The sequence below is a fragment of the Dermochelys coriacea genome, chromosome 1, assembly GCF_009764565.3.
Source record: "Dermochelys coriacea isolate rDerCor1 chromosome 1, rDerCor1.pri.v4, whole genome shotgun sequence".
Classification (NCBI taxonomy): domain Eukaryota; kingdom Metazoa; phylum Chordata; order Testudines; family Dermochelyidae; genus Dermochelys; species Dermochelys coriacea.
In genome coordinates this window covers 328253001-328278067 of record NC_050068.2, presented here as the reverse complement: position 1 = coordinate 328278067, position 25067 = coordinate 328253001, and the positions used below count along the sequence as shown (strand labels likewise).

General features: G+C 40.5%; 1 protein-coding gene across 8 annotated transcripts in view; it reads right to left on the bottom strand.

Moving 5' to 3' along the window:
• The window catches only part of ORC5 (origin recognition complex subunit 5), a 134228-nt gene that overhangs the window by 25021 nt on the left and 84140 nt on the right, over positions 1 to 25067 (bottom strand). The window lies entirely within an intron of this gene.

Here is a 25067-nt window from a genome sequence, read left to right as displayed (position 1 = left end):
CTATCAAGAAAGCAAGGACTTAGCCACAGTAAATGTATGTGTAAATAAGCAAAGGAAAGCTAAAGGAATATGGAGCTTTCAAACCTTTCTGGCTGGTTAAAGTTATACCCCAAAATTGATTAGTTTAAAATATTATTCTAATCTCCTTAGTATTTCTTCAGACCCGTAGTCTGTAGCAAGCAAAAACTAGGTTTACTAGGAATGAGACAATGTTTATAAATAAGTATAACTATTTAAAATTTTGGTTTATAACATATGACAATACAAGTCTGAAAACTATGATAGGATTACTGCTTCATTTGTTCCCACAAACCTGAATATTCCATAAATTACCTTAGATCTATAAATTATGTTAAAGGCAGCTGATTCACAATTCCTTTTGTTAGTGTCTATAGCACTTTGGAGAAGTGAGAATATAGGAAATTACTCAAATTCTAATTTGAAAATCTCTCTGGTTTCAATTTAATGGCACTCCATTTACCCTTAAAGTTGTTATTTTATCAAATCCTTTAAGTTTAAGTCAGAAGAGTACATTTTTCTACACTCCTCACTCAATCAGGTCTTTATTCAGTCAATGAAGAAGCATAATGGAGTAATCCGTTATTACAACTGCTATTTTGCACCCCAGTGCACCATTATTGGCTAATCATTTTTACAGGATATGCTTGCAGCTGGCCTCCTACATTCAGAGACTACCAATGAAAGCAGGTCATATCCCACAGAAGGAATGGCATGAGGCTCATAAAAGCTTCCAATGAACACACCATAAGCCTTGATAGCTTGGAGCTGGACCCATCTAAATATTATGTAGGCTGCAGAAAACAAAAGTGACCTTGCTGTTGCATTACAAATGTTCCAGTGCTGCATTAATAACAAATTTTGACCAATTTCCCTACTCTCATCAAATACTGTATATGGAACAGAAGGTCAGTACCGTATTGTAAAATTGCTTACTAAATCCTCTGCCTGTAAATCAAAAATACTGTCAGGCTGGATACCAAGTTTCTGATTAATGTTTTAAGCTTAATGTGCTACAAGATACAAAAGTTTTGATCATTAGAGTAAAACAAGGTTATTTACCTGGTCAACTGCAGCCCTCCAACTATGCTTCTTCCATAAATTCTCAATCTTGTAAGTTTAATGCAATGCACATGGGTCAAAAATCACTTTGTAGTGAATGTTTAAACAGAGTTATAAGCCTACAGGTTCAGATACTGAGACTATGCTTAAAAAGCAAAGGTAGATAAGCCTGCTATTTCCAATTCACACAGAGCAGCAAACATAGATTCCAAACTCTAAAGACATTGGAGAGAGAAAGAGTGTAGATCTAAGGGAGAAACAAGGTATGAGAACTGCAAATTACAGTTAAGCAATTTCCTTTTTTCCTTTCCCAAATTGCTTCCACAGTTCTCAACCCCCAAAGACTAGCAAGCAGCAACCATTAAGAAATTAAGAGTTGCAATAATTAAACAAACACTGCCCTACTAAACTGGGCATCTGACTGCCCTCCAACTCTAAACAATAAAGCTTCTAGAAAGTGTGCTTTGAGTTCCAAGTGGCAGTTTGGCCAATATCTGCATCAGACACAAGCAGACCGACGAGCCACTTTTACTACAGATGACTAAATTCTAATGCTCACTCAGTGTGGGTCATATTTTAAACATTCAGCAATGCATGTGAGACACGGTTTGGATAAAAAGAAAAGGAGTACTTGTGGCACTTTAGAGACTAACCAATTTATCTGAGCATAAGCTTTCGTGAGCTACAGCTCACTTCATCGGATGCATTCCTTATCGGGGATACTGTTCCTGACTGCTTGTAGCCCATCTTTGTGTGGAATGTTGGTGTAGAGGGCTTCTACATCCATAGTGGCCAGGATGGTGTTTTTAGGAAGATCACCAATGGATTGTAGTTTCCTCAGGAAGTCAGTGGTGTCTCAAAGATAGCTGGGAGTGCTGGTAGCGTAGGGCCTGAGGAGGGAGTCTACATAGCCAGACAATCCTGCTGTCAGGGTGCCAATGCCTAAGATGATGAGGCGTCCAGGATTTCCAGGTTTATGGATCTTGGGTAGCAGATAGAATACCCCTGGTCAGGGTTCCAGGGGTGTGTCTGTGTGGATTTGTTCTTATGCTTTTTCAGGGAGTTTCTTGAGCAAATGCTGTAGTTTCTTTTGGTAACCCTCAGTGGGATCAGAGGGTAATGGCTTGTAGAAAGTGGTGTTGGAGAGCTGCCTAGTAGCCTCTTGTTCATATTCTGACCTATTCATGATGACGACAGCACCTCCTTTGTCAGCCTTTTTGATTATGATGTCAGCGTTGTTTCTCAGGCTGTGGATGGCATTGTGTTCTGCACGGCTGAAGTTATGGGGCAAGTGATGCTGCTTTTCCACAATTTCAGCCCGTGCACGTCAGCAGAAGTACTCTATGTAGAAGTCCAGTCTGTTGTTTCGACCTTCAGGAGGAGTCCACCCAGAATCTTTTTGTAGTGTTGGTAGGAAGGAATGCATCCGATGAAGTGAGCTGTAGCTCATGAAAGCTTATGCTCAAATAAATTTGTGTTAGTCTCTAAGGTGCCACAAGTACTCCTTTTCTTTTTGCGAATACAGACTAACACAGCTGCTACTCTGAAACCTGTCATTATGCAAGGTTTGGATAAATACTCCTTAAAGGTTACTTGGGTGTAGAAAGCTGAGACTACAGAGGTAGTTGCTAGGTAGGAAAACACAGGAGAGAATACAAGGATACTGATGGCCTGGTGTACCGTCATTGTGATTAATGTATTATCAGGTCTTTTATATCTATAGATATACTGTATATATAAACCCACTTAGATAGATGTATACAGATGTAATTTCCCCTATAGTGATCCCTAAAAGACAACGTATAAGTGATGTCCTAAAATGTTTTAATCCTAAAAAAATAAAACCCTAAAGATGTTTTGACATCTAAAAAGGTGTGGAGTCTAAATTTCCCTGGATCACAATGAAGTGTAATAAAAAATATTTGCAAAAAGAAAAGGAGTACTTGTGGCACCTTAGAGACTAACAAATTTATTAGAGCATAAGCTTTCGTGAGCTACAGCTCACTTCATCGGATGCATATCCGATGAAGTGAGCTGTAGCTCACGAAAGCTTATGCTCTAATAAATTTGTTAGTCTCTAAGGTGCCACAAGTACTCCTTTTTTTTTTTGCAAATACAGACTAACACGGCTGCTACTCTGAAAAAAATATTTGGAGGATGATGGTCTGAACCAAGTGGAACTCGGACAACAATTTAGTTATAAATTTGCAAAGAGAACAAAGGACAACTTAGAGTGAATGGTGGATCAGTCATTAAAGACTGCATTTCACTCTCTTCTCAAAGATCTGACTGGAATTAAAAATCAAAAAACTAAAAATAAATAATACTTAGCTCTTATCCAGTACTTTTTTCTACATATTGTACAATTTCCTAAGTGGCAGGCAAAATAAAAAGCACTCCGCTAAAGGCTCAGAAGGTAACTCCATTAGCACTGTGTTGTGATCCTGTAGAAATACATTCACCAGTTCTTAAAGGAATCTTGTAAGATGGCATGACTGAACATAGTGGAGCTATCTGCTGCATGATGACATGGTCATGGGGCTAAAAGTTGTGTGTTGTGGCTAGTCCAAGATAAATTATGTGGAAGCAGCCAGGCCTTGCATTACTTTTCTGTCAGATTAGGGGAAAGTCACGAGCAGCAACAGTGTTTTGTCACCTAAGGCCATCACTTTCTCACTTTGTCTGCTGGCAGAACACATTTTGTTGGGTTTTCTAGCAGCATGAGTTTCTTTCATTCATCATTATCCTCATCCCCCGCACCTTCCCCAGCCAAGCTCCATCTACCAGTCCCCTCACTGATTTAGTTGGGGATTGGTCCTGCTTTGAGCAGGGGGTTGGACTAGATGACCTCCTGAGGTCCCATCATATTCTATGATGATTCTATGACACAATCTAATTCACATTACTGGACTGCAAAATATCAAATCTGTATGAGCGTTTTCCCCAAATGAAGAAAGGTTTAACACCTCTGCTAGCTGGTAAACCATTCCCTGAAATGACTGGAGGTCATTAGGAGACAAGTGCTTCACTGGATACAAGCCCTACCTCCAAGAGCATATATGGAGGAATCTACACTAAGCCTGAGTTTGCTGTAGATTCAAATAGACTCAGGGGGCTCAGGAGGAGGAGACTGATGTACACCAAGCACAGAAGCCTCAAATGACAGAGATTAAAGAGGAACATAGACAAAGGTTGAAAATAGGGCAAACTAGTCAGGACCAAGCTGGCTGCTTTTTTGTGGGGGGATAATACCAAAAAGATATGGAAGACCGAGTCTAATTCCACAAATATCTACAAAGTGAAGTCTAAGTACTATATGCACCAACAGGTGGAGCATAACCTTCCCAAGTGGACCTTCTGCTACATAGGAGAAATAGGTAGAAGATGGTCATGAAGCATCAAAACAGTGCAACTACCACATTGGAATACCTAAGCATCAGAAATTGTATTGTAATGGGAAGCCAGACGTGTGATGGTAAACTGATGCAACAATATTTTGTTCCTGACACAGTCTTCTCTTGTAGTTTTCTTGTGATTAAGCTATGAAAATAGAAAAAAAAGACTTTTCAAAATATCTGAAAAAAAACTTGAGAGTAAAGAACAAATTAAGGAAAGATGTCTAATGGACAGAAAGAAGGAAAACAAACCCTTGTCACTCCACAGCCCTTATAAAAGGGCTAACCAGTAAAAGGTTTGACATAGTCTCTAGTGCGTTAGTGACAAAGCAAGCAAGTCTAGCCACTAAAACTGTGACTCTCATATAGTGTGTGGCTATGTAAGTTAAGTAGGGGCTCAAGAAAAGTCCTTTGTACAGGGACCTAAATACATTTTCCAAAATCTTAGCAGACTGCTTACATTAGCTGATTCTTATGCCCTCAATTCAAAAGCACTACTTTAGACTGATCTGATACAGAGAATGTACAGGTTCTGAGGCTCACTTGATGCACCAGGTGCACAGAAAAAAGAAGAACAGGGTGGTGAACCTTTAAGTGCTAGTAGCAACTGAAAGAGAACTGACATCAGTCTGTACATTTACGGGTTCTGAAATCCATGAAGCAGTGGCAGAATGTACCATATGCTGAGAGATGGAAGAGATGTATGCAACCCTTAAAACACTTTGGAAGTTCTGTCTGAGTCTTGTCCCCAAAGTTAAGACAAAAGAATGGGAATCCACTGCAACTTGTGTTTTCAAAAGAAACAATTTCAAATTACTGACACCCTTAAATATGTTATTGCCCACACAATACAGAGCTATACTAGTTTAGTACTTTGTGAAAATGTAACAGGGCAGCAGGAATCTTCTGGTAATTCATCCTATCAGCAAGTTTTAGAACCCTGCATAAAGGCACTGACATTCTGCTTTAATCACAGGGGTAAATCTGGCTCATGAACTTAAACTCTAGACATATGGGAGGTGGCAGTGACTTTCTAGACAGAGGAAAATGGAGAATTAGGCACAGGTATTCCTGTGACAGCTAGTCACAGAGGAAGCAGAGACTGTTTTCTGCTGTATTATTGTTTTTGGGTTACTAATAAAGTCAAACCCTAGGAAGGGAATGCGTTTGGATGTTAACTTGGGGTCTCTGCACTCCTTGGAGGATGGGGGACTTGCAGTTTGATATATAATAAAAAAATTCCCATTAAAATTTCCATATTCTACTAAATCTTAATAAGGTGATAACGCTGTTTTATAACTGTAGCTTTGAAAAAATATTACTATTTCTAAATTTCAGGCAGCGTAAAGCCTGGCAAGTAATCTGTTTTCAAACAAAATATAGAAAAATGTATTCCATGTTTGGAAAGATATAAATGAAAGTAATTGTGCCTCTTAGCAAAAAAAATTCAGTTCTCAAAGCTTTTTCTTCATGGCATGTATTAGAGTGGCTGTATTTCATTGTCACAAAAACTTGGAAAAAACATCTGGTGAGAACAGACTTGAAAGTAGCCAGAAAAACTGTGTGGGTGATTTTAAAAAAGGACATTTATCAAGAATATTTTGAGGGAAAGAAATTAGAAGTAATATTCTAAGACTGTTCAGAAAAGTAAAATTGGATGTAGTTATAATTTAGTCTTAGCAGAAAAGACCACAGTAACAGTAAAATGTTATATACTGGTGACTGAAATTTTCTGAAAGGGTAGTCAGGAAGTCTGGAGAAGAATTCTTGACCTTCAAGGCATGACGGAACAGGTGTCAAGGCTATGCTGAAATCCAACAATGACTACATTTCCCCTAAAATGTAGTTGTGTGAGAATGATCCTTGAAAAGTGTGTGTTTGGGTAGGTGGATTATCAAGGGTTAGGGGTGACGAATAGCAAGTGGCTGAGGGTGGTATCCTGAAGAGAACAGACCTTCTGAAATATTTCTAAGCTCCACTGGTCAAACTTAGAGGCTTAACTCCCAGGTATAAGAGAAGCCACACCTAAAGGCAATATCTTTTTCACCAACCAGCTATAGTTAAGAGATGGGATTTGCATAATTCCTTAAAGGGTAACAAAGACCAGCTTTGTCAGGTCATTAGGGCTGTGTGGAGGAGAAAAGACCATTCACTGAGAAGACCCTTCCTCTTACCAGGAAGATAATGACAAACCGGAGAATATTCTCAGAAAAGCAATAATTGATTAGGGCTGGATAGACCAATTTACAAGGAAATATATATAAATATATAGCCTGGCTAAGTGAAGACTGACTAATGGTAGGAAAAGTCCACCAATATAGATAACAACTGTATGAGATAGAAGGGAGGGGAATTATTCAGCATAGTTTAAAAGGGGGTGGGGGGATATAAATAGAATCAATGCCATGAATGTAAAGGGGACAATTAGGCTGAGTATTAGGAAAATCTTACTTACGTAAGAGCTATTAGCCTATGAAGCAGTTTCCCAGAGGGGTGATGGAAGCCCTACTGAGTGGTACTTGCAAAACTGGGCTAGACAAATCACCAGTAAAACAACAGAGAACAATTCTGCATTGGCAAAAAGATGTGCCACAAACAGAGGCAGATGAAAGGAGAGTTTTGGAGGGGGTAGCTGCAGACTCAGTGCTTGAAGATAGTGGGATTTGGTGAGTGGTGCATGTAGTCTGCCTGTAGTTTGTTTGGTTGACTGTTTGTTTGGTTGACTGTTCATTCTCTGTGTACAGGCTGCATAGCTGGGCTGTGGGCCCAGAGGCTCTACTCTTAGAGCTTGATCAGTGTCTTGCTAAAGGCCCTGAGGCTCTAATCCTTGGAGCAGCCCAGCTGTTTGAAGACAGAAGTAAATAGTTCTCAGGTGGTGAGGGGGTTGAGCTGAGCTGCTCTAATCAGGGAAAACTTGTTATAAAAAGTCACTGGCAAGGAGATCTCATGAGCCAAGAACAGAAGCAGCTAACAGGAGAGTTTTGGAGAAAGTTGAGAGAAGACGTTTTAGAGACTTTCGCTCCAGAGTAAGCCGTGTTGTGATATCAAGATGGCCAACGATAGAGACCTGAAATGGTTGTACCATGTTCTCTTTCCTGCCTACAGCCAGAAGGGATGTCCTGAACACAAAGTATAAGCTGGTGGCTGTCCTGGAGGAAATGATTCTTGGACTGCAGGGGCATCTTGAGAAGCTATTGAGAATTACGGTAGATGAAGAGTTCCTTGGCAGCCAGGTTTGGAAAACAGCAGTACCCCAGGTTCAAGGAAGAATGAAGGTGGCCACCAAGGAATCGGGAAGAAAGAGGAAGGCAGAAAGCAGGCCAGGAGGTTTGTAAGCATCAGAGGCAAGAATTCAAGGTGATATTCTACACAGCAGGAGACAGATGGGGGATGGGCAGGCTGTGGCCACCAGAGAGAATTCCACACAGCTATAAATGTAAATAGATACCAGGTCCTCAATGTGGAAATATTGAAGATACCTCTCAAGATCAGGCAAATCCAACAGACAAGAGCTGTACAGGACACACGTGGATGGCAACTTGGCCCAACATGTAAGAAAATTAAGCTTGCCCACAAAGAGATGTCCAACCATCCAAAGATGACAAATGATAGTTGTTAGAGATTCAATTCTCTGAAGAACTGAAAGAACATTCTGCAAGGGACAAGTGGACAACAGGACAGCGTGCTACCTTGCTGAGCCAAGAAATGAGACATCATTCTAAGACTGGATAGGCTTCTAATGTCGACAGGCAAGATTCCATTGGTGATGGTTCATATCGGCACTAATGACATGGTCTTGCGGGATAATAGTAGTCCATTGCTAATGATAATGACAATATTGTCGCAATTCTCATCTATGGCTATGCATATGACTCTGAAGTCCAAACCCTCATGCACAGAGTCAGCTGAACTGAGGGCATGGAAAGTCTGTATCCATGATGTTTGATGATGCTGCTTGAACTTGTTGCATGTCAGTCCTGTTCTGAGCCGTTTGCTCAAGTTCTTCAAGATTTATGCCAGACCACTGGAGACCGCTCTTCAAGCTATCTTTGAAGCACTTATATGGACAACCCTTTCTTTTTGCCCTACCTCAGCTCCCCATACAGGATGTTTTGGGAGGTGGTGGTCTTCCATTCTGACATGTTCAGAGCACCTACATTGTTCTCTCAGTAGCATTTCCTCAATGCTGGTTGTGTTTGCTCTCTCAAGGACTTTAATATTGGTCACTCTGTCCTGCTGGCAAATGCTCATTATTGAGCAGAAGGCCGACATGTGAAATTGCTCAAGCTGTTGAATGTGCTGTCTATAAAGAGTCCATGTCTCAGAACCATACAGGAGAGATGTTTTGACCACTGCACTATAGATCTTCAGTGTTGTGGAGAGATGAATGTTGTGTTGCTCAAGGACTTTTGTTCAAAGTCAGCAAAAGGCCAGGCTGGTTTTACTGATTCTGCAGACTATTTCCTTAACAAGGGAATTGTCACTAGAGATAGTTATGCCCAAACATTTTAACTGAGCCACTTTTTTCAGCTATGTGCCTGGGATGGAGATGGCTGGTGCTGGAGCACTGGAACGAGGTGGTGGTTGGAACAAGACCTCTGTCTTATAGAGACTGATGGTAAGGCCAAAGAGCTGAGATGCTCTTGCCTTGTGGGATATCTCACGGATAACAGAGGACTTCACGGAACTCAGAAGCGTGCTGAAGAATATCCAAGTCTTCTTCTTTGAGATCATTCCTAACTCATGAACAAAAGAAGACAGAAGATTCTGGAGTGAACCGCTGGTAGGTAAGCGGTGTAGGGTTTTGATTTTGTGCCCCCTATCTGCCCCCAACCCACTTCCCACCCCGACTGCCCTCCTCAGAACTCCCGACCCATCCAACCCCCCCTGTTCCTTGTCCTCTGAATGCCTCCTCCTGGGACCCCTGCCCCTAACTGCCCTCTCCCCCCATTCAACCCCCCTGCTCACTGTCACGACTGCCCCAACCCCTATCCACACTCCCATATCCAACCCCCCTGCTCCCTGTCCCCTGACTGCCCCAACCCCTATCCACACCCCACCCCGTAACCACCCCCTGGGACCCCATCCCCTATCCAACCCCCCTGCTCCCCATCCCCTGACCGCCCCCCACCAGAACCTCCACCCCATCCAACTGCCTCCTGCTCCCTGTACCCTGACTGCTCCCCGGGACCCCCTGCCCCTTACCACGCCACTCAGAGTGGCATGAGCTCACAGCCACGCTGCTGCCCTGCCCGGCAGGAATGGTGGGCCAGAGTGCCGGCAGCACAGCACGCTGAGGCTGCGGGGAAGAGGGAACAGCGGGGGAGGGGCAGGGAGCTAGCCTCTCCAGCCGGGAGCTCAGGGACCGGGCAGGACGGTCCCGAAGGCCGGATGTGGCCTACGAGCGGTAGTTTGCCCACCTGTGCACTATGTCAAAAATGGCATTACCTGTTTCTGATAACTTGAAGAAAATGATCTTGGAAAAAAAGCTGTATGATCACTGTGAATTTCAATTTGAGTGACATACGCTGGAAATCTGATGCTGCCAGCACTAAAATATCCTTGGAATTTCTAAATATTATATATGACAATTTCCAAACGCAAGAAGTGTTGCAGCCACATGGGAAAATTCGTTATTAGACCTTGTATTAATAGATAAAGAGGAACTGATTGCTTAGGTACAAGTGATCCTGACCTGATTATGTTTATAATATGCAAGCAGAATAAAGTCAGATCAGTATACACTTGGTGCTCTAATAGAGCCAATTTTAAAACCTGAAAACCATTAAGCCAAATCAGCTGGGAGGAAGAATTTAATCAGAAAAATGTAAATAATTGGAAAACATTGAAGAGCACCTTAAAAGATGCCCCAAAAGCCACAATCACATAAAAAACTGATCTTGTTTACAGAAGTGAAGACAATAAAAAAAATTTAAATGATATCTAACAAATGGACAAAAAGGAAAGTTGATAGTAATTAATATAAATCAGAAGTTAGGAACTACAGAAAATTGATAAAGGAAGCAAAGGGACACAAGAGGAACTCTAGGGCCAGAAATGTTAGGAACAATAAAAAGGAGTTTTTTAACTACATTAGGAACAAAGAATCCTGACCATAATATTGGACCATTATCAGATGGAAGTGATAAAACTGTTAATAATAATGCAGAAAAGGCAGAAATTAAACATTTCTGTTCTGTATTTGAGGGAAAAACAGTTGATATGGTCTCATCATATGGTTTCCATTCCACTAGTATCTCTGGAGGATGTTACAGAGAAGTTACTAATGTCAGACATTTTTAAATCAGCAGGTCTGGATAATATTGTGCCAATTTTTAAAAAGGGTAAATGAGATGACCTGGGTAATTATAGGTCTGTCAGCCAGACATCGATCCTGGACAAGATAACAGAGATGCTGATATGGGACTCTATTAATACAGAATTAGAGGGTGGTAATAATTAATGCCAATCAATATGGAATTATGGAAAATAGATCTTGTCAAACTAATCTGATATGTTTTTTGAAGAGATTACAAGTTTGACTGATAATAGTAACAGAGTTGATGTAATATACTTAAACTTCTGTAAGTTGTACCACACATTTTTATTAAAAAACTATATAAAACAATATAAAATTAACATGGCACACATTAATGGATTAAAAACTGGCTAGCAAATAGGTCTCAGAATGTAACTGTCAACAAGGAATTGTCACTGAGTGCATGTGCTTCCATTAGGGTCCCACAGAAACTGGTTCTTGGTCCTATGCTATTTAACATTTTTATCAATGACCAGGATGAAAACAAAATCAATCAATGATGTTTACATATGATACAAAAATTTGGAGAGCAGAGGTTACTGATTCAGAGTGATCTGAATCGCTTGGTAAGCTGGGCTCAAGCAAACAATATTTGTTTTAATACAGCTAAATGTCAATTTACACATCTAGGAACAAAGAATGTAGGCCACACTTGCAGGATGGCAGACTATCCTGGGAAGCAGTGACTCTGAAAAACAATGTGGTGGTCATGGTAAATAATCAACTGAACACGAGCTCCCTGTGACACGCTGTGGCCAAAAGAGCTAATGCAATCCTGGGATGCATAAACAGGGGAATCTCAAATAGAGACGTTATTCGACTTCTATATTTGGCACGGGGGCAACTGCCACTGGAATACTGTGTCCAGTTCTGGTGCCCACAATTCAAGAAAGATGTTGATAAATTGGAGAGGGTTCACAGAAGAGTCATGAGAATGATTAAAGAAGTAGAAAACATGCCTTATAGTGACAGATTCCAGGAGCTCAATCTATTTAGCTTAACAGAGAGAAGGTTAAAGGGGGACTTGATTACAGCCTATGGGTATCTACATGAAGAACAAATATTTAATTATGTGCTCTTCAATCTAGCAGAGAAAGATATAACACGATCCAATGGCTAGAAGCTGAAGTTAGACAAATTCAGATAGGAAATGAGGGTAATTGTCTATTGTGAGAGTAATTAACTATTGGAACAATTTATCAGCAATCACGGTGGATTCTCCATCATGGACAATTTTTAAACCCAGAGTGGATGTTTTTCTAAAATATATGATCTAGAAATTATTTTGACCAAGATACATGGCCTGTGTTATATAGGAGATTAGACTAGATCAACCTTTCAGAAGTGGTATGCCGAGTCTTCATTTATTCACTTTAATTCAAGGTTTTGCATGCCAGTAATACATTTTAACGTTTTTTAGAAGGTCTCTCTCTATAGATCTATATATTATATAACTAAACTATTGTCATATGTAAAGTAAACAAAGTTTTCAAAACGTTTAAGAAGCTTCATTTAAAATTAAATTAAAATGCTGATCTTACGCCGCCGGCCAGCTCAGCCCGCTGCCAGCCTGGCGTTCTGTTCACCTAGGCCGGTAGCAGGCTGAGTAGGACCTGCGGCCGGGACCCCGGCTGGCAAGGGGCCAGCAGCCAGAACCCCAGACTGGCAGGGTGGGGGTGGGAATGTGGGGGGTGCAAGAGTCAGGGCAGGGGGTGTGTGAGGAGGGTGCAGGAGTCAGGGCAGAGGGCTGGGGGTGTGGGCTAGGGTCGTGGGGGTGCTCCCAGCCCCCTGCCCAGAGCGGCTCACAGCAGGGGGCTGGAGGGGATATGCCCTGATTCCAACCCACTTCCCCACCACTTCTCCGCCTCCTCCCCAGAGCAGCAAGCGTGCTGCAGCTCCGCATCTCCCCCTCCTGTGCAAGGGTCAACAGCTGATCGGCGGCAGGGAGGGAGAGGAGGAGGGGCAGGAACCCAGCACGCAGTGGGAAGAGGCAGGGAAGGGGGGCGCTTGCCTGCCCTGCAGCAGCAGCCAGCAGGATCAAGCTTCTTCACCCTGCCCCCGTGGGCGGGGGGGGGGAGAAGAGTGGGCTGGGGCTGGCAGGATTTTTAATGGCATGCTGTTGCCTGCCGGGGTCCCAGCCAGCAGCCCCGCTCAGCCCGCTGCCGGCCTGGGTTCGACAGAGGGCTGAGTGGGGCCGGCGGCTGGGACCCAGCAGGCAGCAGCGTGTCATTAAAAATCGGCACGCGTGCCATAGGTTGCTGACCCCTGGACTAGATGATCACAATGGTCCCTTCTGGTCTTGGAATCTATGCATCTAGATGATGTAATAGATATTTTCCATCTCTGGAATCTACAATTCTCAATTACCCTGCCCAAAAAGGGAGTACTAATAATAACTCTTTAGTTTGGCTTACTTTCAACCACAACTTTCATCTGTTTTATGGTTTTAAAACCAAAACCTATTGAAAAATTAAGGACTGTCATTCTCCAATTAGGGTATGACATACTTGGGTAAGTGCCTTCTTACCTTTCTCTTTCTGAATCATATTAAAATGTACATAAATCCTAACGTTTTGGAGCCTAATGAAAATACATATATTTTTTGCTCTAAAAAAGCTAACATTGTTGGCTGCACTTGCTCAAAACCCACTGCTGTGGTAGTTACATTCATACAGATGTTAAAGCCACTACTATGTAACAAAAGGCAGTTTGAAAACCAGATGTCATTTAGAACACACATTTCTGGCAAAATGACTGTGCAGAATTAGTCTCATGGAGTTAAATTCAATGATCCCAGTACAAATTATGCTAGCACAAAAACCTGTTCAAAATGATTTAGTCAGAAGCAGTCCCAGAGTATGTTCAGTATGTCAACCTTTATAAAACCAGAAGCAGCACTTCCTTCTAAAAATTATTTGAACAACGAGTAAGGTTAAGATTTTGTCATGGTTATTTTAGTAAAAGTCACAGACAGGTCGCAGGCAATAAACAAATATTCATGGAAGCCTGTGACCTGTCTGTGACTTTTACTAAAAATAATGGGGAGGGGATTGACAGGGAACGACTGAACTCCAAGGTGGGGTGGGGCTCAGAACCCTAGCCCTGCTGCAGAGTGGGGGTGGGACAGCACCTGCCGCCCGTGAGGCCTGGGAGCTCTGGGGTCTCCGCACAGCCTGCAGTGGCTTTGAGCTCCAGGACTGATGGCTGAGAGCTGTGGAGGACCTCCATGGCACCTGAGAGCTGCTCCCGCCACCTGACAGCTCTGGCCCTACCACCCCAGGGCGGAGGTGGAAAATGTCACCGAGATCTCTGGGAGTCACGGAATCCGTGACCTCCGTGACATAATCTTAATAATGAGTAACAATCCTATAATACAATTTTTTTTAAACTAGGATAATCTTTTAGAAAGTTAGTATTGTAATTATAACAGATGAAAACAGTTTTCATAAGGTCTTTTAAAAAGGAAAGGCTATTGTTCTGAATGAAGGCAAGTCAGAATATTACAGTATAATACCAAAAAATGGCATTTACTTTTCAACTTCAATGTCAGATGTCTGTTTTTCCATGTTGCTTTGCCCCAGGTTCTTAACATTTACCCTGGAAGACACTAAGTTGGGTAATATGAATATCACCTAACAACACCGTCACATCTTAACTGACTCCACCACTTATCCTGGGAGATCATTCCCTAGTTTAACAAAATGTGGAATTCTTTTCTAGTATTTGGCCAACATCTCTCTGGTTAATTGCATCCCATTATTTTTTATTATACCTTCTTCTGCACCCTATTCTCTCTTTCCAAATTGTTTATATCCTTCAAATACTTGTATGCAGTCATATCCCCATAGTTAAAGCACTGCATGACCAAGCTATAAGTATTTTTTTATTCTTTCCTCCACCTAAATTACTCCATCCACCTCCTTTTGTTGCTCTCCTCTAAATTCCCTCCTCTTTGTTGATGTCTTTCTGATGTTAGGAAGTCCAAAACTGAAAGCAGTACTCTAAGAGCAGTGTCACTAGTGCCACACACAAACACTACTCCCATCATGGCTCCTGACAAAGGGTACGTCTACTCTGCAATGTAAGCCCAAGGTTAGTGGGATTCAAGTCAGCAGACTCCAGATTAGAGAACCCAGGGCATGAGTGTCTACACTGATTGTCAACTCTAGGTTAAAAATTTTCTAAGCCAGGCTTAAATCTGGGGGCTCTGGCATCCATACTGCAGTTCACAGACCTGAGTCCAACTAACCATGTCCCAGACCACCTAGTGCCCTCCTGAAATGTATCCATTCTAGCCCTTTCATCACAGTGCAGCAGGGGACTACATCACAGTGCAGCACAGTCTCCACCCTGCTCATTAAAGGAAGTTTGAACAGTCTGCAAACACCTTCTTCTGGGATGTCATTTTGGTCTGTGCACTCCCAGCAACCTGAGCCAGCAGCATGGAGAAGGCATCATTTGAAGAATTTATCTCACTTCTGCTTTTGCTCCATTTCAGAAAACGAGCTGAGCTTCCGTGAGATAATGGAGTACATTGTGGCAGTATTTTTTAACTCACCAAAGGCATCTGACAGAGTTAATGGAGCAGGAGAAGGAGACAGACAGACTCAAACTGGCTGATACTGCTCACAAATCTCAGTATAGCTGCAGCTAGCAGTTCTGGAGCACAGCCACAAGCCTAGACCGGTGGGACATCATCTTGCAAACCTGGGATGACCAGCAGTGAGTGCAGAACTTTTGCATGAAGAAAGCTACATTTCTGGACTTTTGTGAGCAGCTTGCCCTGACTCTCCAGCATAAAAACACACACGAGGCCAACCTTGCTGGTCCAGAAATGGGTTGCTACACTCTTTTGGAAGCTGGCTACCCCATACTGCTACAGGTTTGTTGCCAAGCAGTTTGGTGCTGGAAATTCAACTGTAGGTAAAGTGGTGGTGGAGGTTTCTGGATCGATCAGATGTGGTTTACCCCAAGATGGCAGACATAAAAGATATTCCTGAAGTAATTACTGGATTTGAGATAACAGGGTTTACAAACTACACTGTAAACTACAGGGTTTACAAACTTTATGAACTCATATCCATACTTTGCCCTCCTCAAAGAGCACATGAGAATATAAGCCACAAAAAGTAATACTCCATTGTTATACAGGCCTTTGTGGACCAGAGGCCAATTTATGAATGTCAAAGTAGGCTGTATTGGAAAAGTTCATGATGCTGATCAGGAGTCTATATTCATGGACAGGCTAGGACACTATTCCACCAAATGACATTGTCATAAAGGGAGTTAGTCCCCCATGGTTATTCTGGGGGGACCCTTTGCCTTGGCCTATGAAACTGCACTGATATCAGAGGCCTGGAAAAAAGGTTTAGTTATACTCAGCAGGTTGTTGAAAGTGTGTTTGGCAGATTTAAATCCGGTTGGAGATATCTACAGACACATTTAGGTTCCAGTGTCATCAATGTGGTGCACATTATTGTGGCTTGCTGTGCTCTTCGCTATCTTTGTGAAGCCAAAGCTGAGCTATTACCCTTTGATTGGAACTATGACAGGTGATGGACTGCTAAATCGGTACACTCAGCCAGAAAGTGCACCTACCACAGCTGGAGCTCGATGCACCCAGGCAACAGAAGTAAGGTGTGCTCTCACATTATGGACTTGCAAGGGCCAATGGAAAATAGGACCTTTATGAATGTGCTGAGTGAGTGTGAGTGTGTGTGTGTGTGTGGGGTGGGGAATTGATTGCCATGCAACATACTTATGAATAACCTGACCACTTACCATGTGCCATTATCATAGCAAAATACCAGTAACAAGAAAACCTTTACAAAAAGTGCACAATGAAACCATGTATAAAAGACAGAAGCCCCCTACTGTTGCTTGTTCTCTGCTCCCCCCCCCCCCCGCCACTTCTCCTTTCCTTCCTTCTATATTTGCTGTGCATTTGGTACCAGGGGAGAGGGGTGGAGGCATTCATGGGGGAGGAAATAAATATGGAGGACCGCATGGGGTACAATTGCACTGCCCACTCAGTCACACGGCCCGACCGCATGGGCCATCCAGCCATGGAGTTGTCCAAGCTGTTCCTGGACTTTATATATATATAAATAAGCATATTTCCATAAAGAATATGGGGTGTAACATTACATGGTTATTGTCTCGAATAGCTCAGTGCAGGACCACAGAAAAACCGCAGAAAGAATGTCAATATTTTGTGAGATGGGTGCTCCAGACCACACAAACTCCCTGGACACAACTAAGTTAATCACAGCAAAAGAAATGCAGAGACAATGTTAAATTTAAAAAAAAAAAAAAAAAAAAAAAAAATCACAGCTGCTTTTATTTTTCCCCAAAAATTGAAGAATTGCTTGGGTTTGTGGAGGCAGTCAGTGGCCGTGCTACAAAAGGTTTCTCTATCATTTTAGACATTCCACATTTTGGAGGACATAACCGTTCTTGTGACAGTCCAATTGGCGAAGGGAGATGTCATTCCAAGCTGCCAGTGGGAAACCACTAATTTTTGCAACCAAGTATTCAAACTTATAATGACTAAACAGCACATCTACGACTACATTAGAGTTGTAAACTCTAGTCAGTGGTATTAATCAGTTAACTGATCCAAAAGAATCTGCATGGATGCCTAACTTTTGTCCATTTGGAGGCGATCAATCTTGAAACAGACAAAAGCGCTCTCTGGATAATACACTGGTTGAAACCCAAAAACCAGAGAGTTAGGAAAAATATTTCCATATCTCTATTGTGGAGACAAAGCTAGTTAAAAATAAAACTAGCTTCCAACTGTAAGCCCAATTTTGACCCCCATTTAATTGTACTTGCACCAAATGAAATTACACATACATTATACTTGCAGGAAAAAAAAAAACCTAATGGTCAGTTTGAGGATAATTAGACAAGGCATTTGAGATAAGGGTTTAAATAGAGGGGATTTCACTTGGAAAAAGATTTTCCCAACTTTTTTGGCTCACTATAACTTCAAAAGGGCTTAGCCTAAAAATAAACTTATTTTTAGCCATTTTTGTCTTGGCAAAGAAGAGTTTGACTGGTTTGTGGAGGGTTTCAGTGGAATTCTTTAGTTAAGTACAGTTTATGCACATATTATGGGCTCTGTACGGTTCTTAACTCTGAATTCAGTATTTTACGGAGACTGAGTTCTCTAAACAGTGCGTAAGAGTCCTGCTCTGAGACAGAGTTCTTTCTGAAGCATACTTTGCAATGGTATACATTAGGAACAGTGGAAGAGGAGGTTAGCTACTTGTAACTGGAGGTTCTTCAAGATGTGTGGTCCCTATCTGAGAGTTATGCGCATGCGCCAGAGCTTTTTTAAGTAGTATTGCTTGGCAGTCCGCACATGTGCCCTTGTATTGCCCCATAGTTTCGCCCGAGGCAATAAAGGGTGAGTGCACGGACCACCGAGCCATACTACTTTGAAAACCTCTGGCTCTGGGCACATGCGCATAACCCTCAGTGGAATACAAATAGGGACCACACATCTTAAAGAACCTCCAGTTACAGGTAAGTAACCCCATCTCCTCCTCCTCAAGTGACGGCCCATATTGTATTCCACTAAGGATGATTGATAAACAGTACCTAGATAGCAGGAGGGTGAGAGGAAGACGACAGAACCGTAGAACGGAGGACTGCTGTGCCGAATGAGTCATCTGTCGCAGAAACAATGTACTAGAGGGCAGTGAGAGGAAAAGGTGTGTGCCAATCTCCACATGGCTGCCTCACATATTCTTTACTGCTTATTATTTACAATGGCACCTGAAAGTGAGAACAGAGGTTCGCATGGCAGTTTTGAGGCTGGCATTACAAGGTATTTACATGCCAGATATGCTAAATATTCATATGCCCCTTCATGCCTAGGCCATCATTCCAGAGGACATGCTTCCATGCTGATGACGCTCATTAAAAAAAATAATGCGTTAATTAAATTTGTGACTGAACTCTTTGGGGGAGAATTGCATGTCGCCTGCTCTGTTTTACCCACATTCTGCCATATATTTCATGTTATAGTAGTCTCGGATGATGACCCACACATTGTCGCTTTCAGAACACTTTCACAGAAGATCTGACAGAACTCAAAGAAGGCACCAATGCGAGATCTCTAAAGATAGCTATGGCACTCAACCCAAGGTTGAAGAATCTGAAGTGCCTTGCAAAATCTGAGAGGGACGAGGTGTCAGAAGTCTTAAAAGAGCAACACAGAACTTGAACCACCAAAAAAGAAAGTCAACCTTCTGCTTGTGGCATCTGACTCAGATGATGAAAATGAACATGCACTGGTCCGCACTGTTTTGAATTATCAAGCAGAACCTTGAGGTCATCAGCATGGACGCATGTCCTCTGGAATGGTGGTTGAAGCATGAAGGGACACATGAATCTTTAGGGCATTTGGTATGTAAATATCTTGTGACGCAGGTTACAACTGTGCCATGGGAATGCCTGTTCTCACATTCAGGTAACATTGTAAATAATAAGCAGGCAGCATTATCTCCTGCAAATGAAAAACTTGTTTGTCTGAGCAATTGGCTGAATAAGAGGTAGGACTGAGTGGACTTGTAGGCTCTAAAGTTGTACATTATTTTGTTTTTGAATGCAGGTGTGTTTGGTTTTTTTACATAATTCTACATTTTTAAATTCATGAAAATTCAACTTTCATGATAAAGAGATTCCACTACAGTACTTGAAATGAGGAGATTGAAAAACACTTTTTTTTTTAAACAGAGCAAATATTCGTAATCAAAAATAAATATAAACTGAGCACTGTACACTTCGTATTCTGTGTTGTACCTGTAGTCAATATATTTGAAAATGTAGAAAACATCCAAAAATATTTAAATTCATGGTATTCTATTATTAACAGTGCAATTAATTGCTTGTCAGCCCTAATTTTAATAAAACATTCACAATTCTTAAAACACACATTAAAAACCTTGTTCAAACCAGTTACATCTAAAATGTAATGGTAACATAACCCTGGGTCATATCCTGGCTAACTCTAACTTTCCCACACTAGCAATTTCAATTTGTTATACTCTTCTACACTTGCTAACTTTAGCTCAAAACCTAGCTTCTACGTATTTGTTAATCTAAACCATCCTATGGGCTACAGGAGTGCCAGCCAATCAGGGAATGATTGAGGGCTATCGCTCATATCCCCTTAGGGCAGGACTTCCTGCAATGTATAGCCTCTTGGGGGGAACCCTGCCTACACCCCCCATGGTGACAAGGAAGCAGTGCCGGTCTCGAACCTTTCAGACCCCAGCTGTAGGCCTGTGGGTTCTTCCAGAGATAGCCATTCTCTCCCCTTTCAATATCTTCTAGTATTAGCAACATAAAAAGGAAAGAAAAAGTTTTAGGTTAAGTACAAACTCAAGACCTAGCTAATACTCACCTCCCTTTCCTAACATACTTCCCCCATACTTGGCCTTGGAAGTTCTAGATGTGATAATGCTCGTGCTTTCTTGTGAATAGGTTACATGTATACTGTTGTGTAAACCAAAATGGATGTGGCTCATGAGGCTTGGAGCTATAGGAAAAACAACAGAATAGCCAACTGATTCCTGGCTGGACTGGCAAGGTATTCAGATTTTAAGTGTGGCAACTAGCTGTGATTCTGTGATGTATATGCAATGCTTAGTAAAGATCTCAAAAGAAATGTATCCACATGTGCTGCATGTTCCACGTATTGCTCATCTATTGAATGTACCTATTGTTCATTGCAATCAAAACTGAGTTCCATGATGTGACCAAATTTGTGGTATATTTTCCAGAAATATTTAAACTTGCCAAGGACAAGGGGAGTGTTTTTTAAATACTGTGTGATCAACAGTGTGAGCCCAGCAGGTTTGCGTGTGCACTCTTACACTGTGTTTCCTGTTTTAAGGCAGCAAAATTCAATCATGCATATTGGGACTGTGACAGACTCTCCAACTGAAGAAGAGGATGCAGCCACCTCAAAGAAGGCAATGAAACTTTGCCGGATGGTTGAGAACAATGGAAACCAGTGAGAATGGTACTGCAAGCTATATTTTCTTCATGTATTTTTGGGACAAATCCCCAGGGTTTCATTTGCAAATGGACACAAATGCACCCTGATACACCGCATTGATACACCGTTTAATTGTGATGTTTACAAGTTATTGCTGATTTAGATGAAACCTAAAAAAGAAGTGGAACTCAAGTCAATGGGCTTCAAAAGGCAATTACTTTAATCAGCAATGAATGCTTTTACATCAGAATTTCAAAGTTAACTAAAGGCACCCATATCCTGCAATGTACCCAAGAGACACTATGGATCAGGATCACTTTTTCCAACTGTAAAGTGTTTGATCCATTTGTCAAGGCTCAGATGTCACACAATTTTAGTGACTAGGAATATACTCTCTGCATTTTTCCTGGCACAGTAAGAATTCAAGCACAATTTTGACTTGTACATGGTGTGTGAAGTGCATTGTCATGACAGTGCAACAGCACTTGAATACTGCAGAAGTAAAATCTAGTCATTGCCTGTCATGTCCAGCATGGCATTACATATACTCACAGAGCAAGTAACTTTAATGTTTGTGGAAAGATCACTCAGCCTGTTCAAAAAAGTTCAAGACAAACACTGCATGTGCCTCTCCGAAGCCCGACTTGGGCAGCTCAACATTCTGTACTATTATAAGGCCATAAGCTCACAATTTGGAGAGCTTTTGAAAACTGGAATAATCTGCTGGCTCTAGCAAGAGATTGCACATTCCAGTACCTCTTAAAAAAAGCCCAATATAATTATATAATTTTATTTCTCACCTCCTAACTGTGGGAACGGAAGACTTTATAGGCAAATTCTAGTGATATAGGTGGCTTTTGAATTAGGCTTGTTTTAAATTGACTAGTGAATGAATAGTAGAAACACGTATGATTTGTTGAGGTAAGGATATTTAGGCATATGATGTTGACAATTTGTGCTTTAACGATTTATGAATCTTTAACTTTTTGAAGCTCAAAGTGTAGGGTCAGTATCTACCCCCCAAAAAATTTCCTACAACAGTGAAAATTTAAATTGATAAAAACAAACACTGATATTATTTGAAGTTATAAAAAAAATCATTCTGCCAATTCTAAATATAGTTAACTGTACAAATAATGGTAATAGTAAATGACATGTATTTAAGAGCGACCACTATAACCAATCATAGCTGTAGCTCAATATTTGAATCTGACCAATAGATAAATGAGGTCAGGAGGTATTAACTTCTCAGGTCCTGAAAGTGATCAGAAAATTCTTAAATAAATAAGAAATCTAGCAGCTAGTTGGAGGGAAGTCTAAAATAATTGATATTGGTTAGTCCAAACTCCTCAAATATCCATAGACTCCAGGGCTTTTATACACAGAGTTCAAAAGCTCAATCAAATCAGCTACTTAATAAAAAGAGGCAAAATAAACTCATCCCAATCAAGGCATTAGATTTTAATCACAACTTTATTTCTACAGAAACTATTAATACCATCATCAGCTCTAGCGTGGAACTGAATCCTTTGAAATAACAGGCATACTTCCAATAGTTTGATTATTTCCTTGACCTCTGACAGGGTTACAACTAAGTTGTATAATTTGTGTGTTTTTAAGTCTGTATAGTCACTTCTAAATAGCAGATCCTATCCCCTAAACCTTTCTTAGTGAACATATCTGTAGTGGTCAAGACTGAATATTTTTGTCACCCAGACAGCTTGTTCACTCCTCATTTGTATATCACTACAATACTTATTAGATGTTGTTACATATTAACTTTCCTAACAGTATAATTGGAAAAATAAGATTTTAAAAGGTTTACAAAATTATTCTGCCAAATAATTTTGTGTACTTAATTTCTGGATTACTTGCAAATTGCTTTTAGAAGCTTGAACAAAATGTCTCTTCCCCAGTTGTCTTTGTCCCACTTGCGAAGTGTTGAATTTGTGCGTTTTGAAATAATACAGCTGTATTTGTTTAGTAGTGACTTCAATTGCACAGTCCCTTATGACAAGAAGATCTTTCTTTGTGCACCATTTACACAACCAGTATCAATACTACTCAGAATAGTGCTAGTTTATTAAGACTAATGTAAAAGTTCTGAAACAAAATCAAAATCAAAGGGGGAAAATACAGGAGCAAAGTGAAAACTCTTCAGTGCTCATTTTCCTTCTTTCCAAATCCCTGACCTGTCATTCTACAAACTCCTTAAAAAGATAAAATTAAGCTGAAAAGACCTTCTCTCACTCTCAAGAGTGCATGAAATGGAAAGTAATACTCAGATGGCACTGACTGTTTAAAAAAAACAAATAAATATGATCGTATGTTTGTGTCAACACTAGCAAAAAAACTTCATCAATGTGGTACTTCCCATTGAAAGTACAAGGGCTACTAGTAGAACAAACATTTTCTCTCTGATTCAGGATATTTATTTAAGAGGTCAAATTAAGGAAAAATATTTCTAATTTTAAACCTAACTCTTAAAATTTAAATCTTAAAGACAAGAGTTAGTTTTTCAGTTAAAAAACCCTAAGTTTTGATATTTTTATTAATATATATCACCTTATGCAAACCTATAATTTGAAGTTTGCAATACTATTTTCTATAGATGGTATTTTTATTCATAATATTGAGGAGACAGTATTGTTCTTGTGGTGAGAGGATGGAGTTAAATCATGAAATATTCACTTTTAATTAAGATTACTGTATCAAAGGCAAGACTTAGTGCAGAATTGAAGTAAGGATCAAGGTTAATGCCTATTCTGAAGAGAATTTACATAAATTATGCCTTCCTACTAAACTATGAGGCTTACTTTGTCAATTTATACTGTGTGATCATAAAAATTAGAGATGGAAAGTATCTAAGTCATCTTCTTTCTCCTCCCCCCAATGCAGAACGCTTTAGTAAAAGTATATTTGTGTGTGCTTTGTCCAGTGTCATTTTAAATGATTCAAGAAGTGGAGTCTTCCACTAAACCTCATGGGAGACTACTAAATAGTTTAAGATACCACTGACTGAAGCTTGTTCATGGTATTAAAAGCTATTTTCCTCTAATTTTTCATTTAATTACTTCTAAATTATTCCTTTTCTGGCACTTACAGCCTTCAAATACTTGTAGACAGTTATATTGCAGCTCTGTAGCTATTCTGTCAAAATTTGGGGGGTGGGGAAATCATCTCTCTTAGGCTGTACATCACCAAGCACACATTAATAAGTATGTATGCACATTTCCTTTACTCTTTCTTCTGACTATAGTCAGTCCCTTTTAGTTCCCAGTTTTTGCTGCTTTTCGTCCCTAGGTTTTTTTTTCCATTATAACCACTTTCCAGGTATTGCTCACTAATAGTTCTATTTCAGGTTATTTTCCTCTACAAAAACTTGCTTGAATTTATCAGCTTTGGCCTTCATTAGTTTCACAGCAATATGTAATACTGATAAGAAAACAGAAGCAAAGCTATCCCCTTCCATTCCCGCCAAAAAACACATGCACACACAAGGAAGGGACAGAATAACCTGTATTAAATATTATAATTTATGAAAAAAATCATACTAGTGTGAGTTCTCTACAAATCCATGCTGTTTATATATATCTGGTTGCTATTATTCTCTATGGCCACAAATTTCTGAAGTGACTAGTCATTTTGGATGCCTTGATTTTTGTTTGCTCAATTTGACACACATTAAAGGAATTTGGTTTCCAGAAGATGGGTGCTTAGCAGCACTTGGTTTATATTTTTAAAAATGTGATTCACAGTTTTACTAGGGAATGAAGACAAATTAATTGGATATTAATTGCAATGATCACTTTTCATTTTGAAACTCACCACATTTGTTGTTTTTTTAAATATTTTTTTTTTGCTGAAGTCTCAGTCATCCATGAATGTTTCAAAGTGACTGTTAATGTTCAACAAATTTATTAGAGCATAAGCTTTCGTGAGCTACAGCTCACTTCATCGGATGCATTTTCTTTTTGCGAATACAGACTAACACGGCTGCTACTCTGAAACCTGTTAATGTTCAGTACATTCTTAAGAGATCAGCTAAATTATCTTTGATACTATGGTGCTGAATACTATAAAAAAATCCTAATAGCTTTACTCACACTGGCTGAAATCCTGGCCCCAATGAAGTCAGTGTCAGCCCCTAAGTAGTGCCCTACTCCACAAGAGGTGCAACGGATTTAAAATGAGATATTTCTGGTGTAAAGCACTAGTCGACGTGAATAAGATCATAATCTGGCTCCAGGTATTAGCA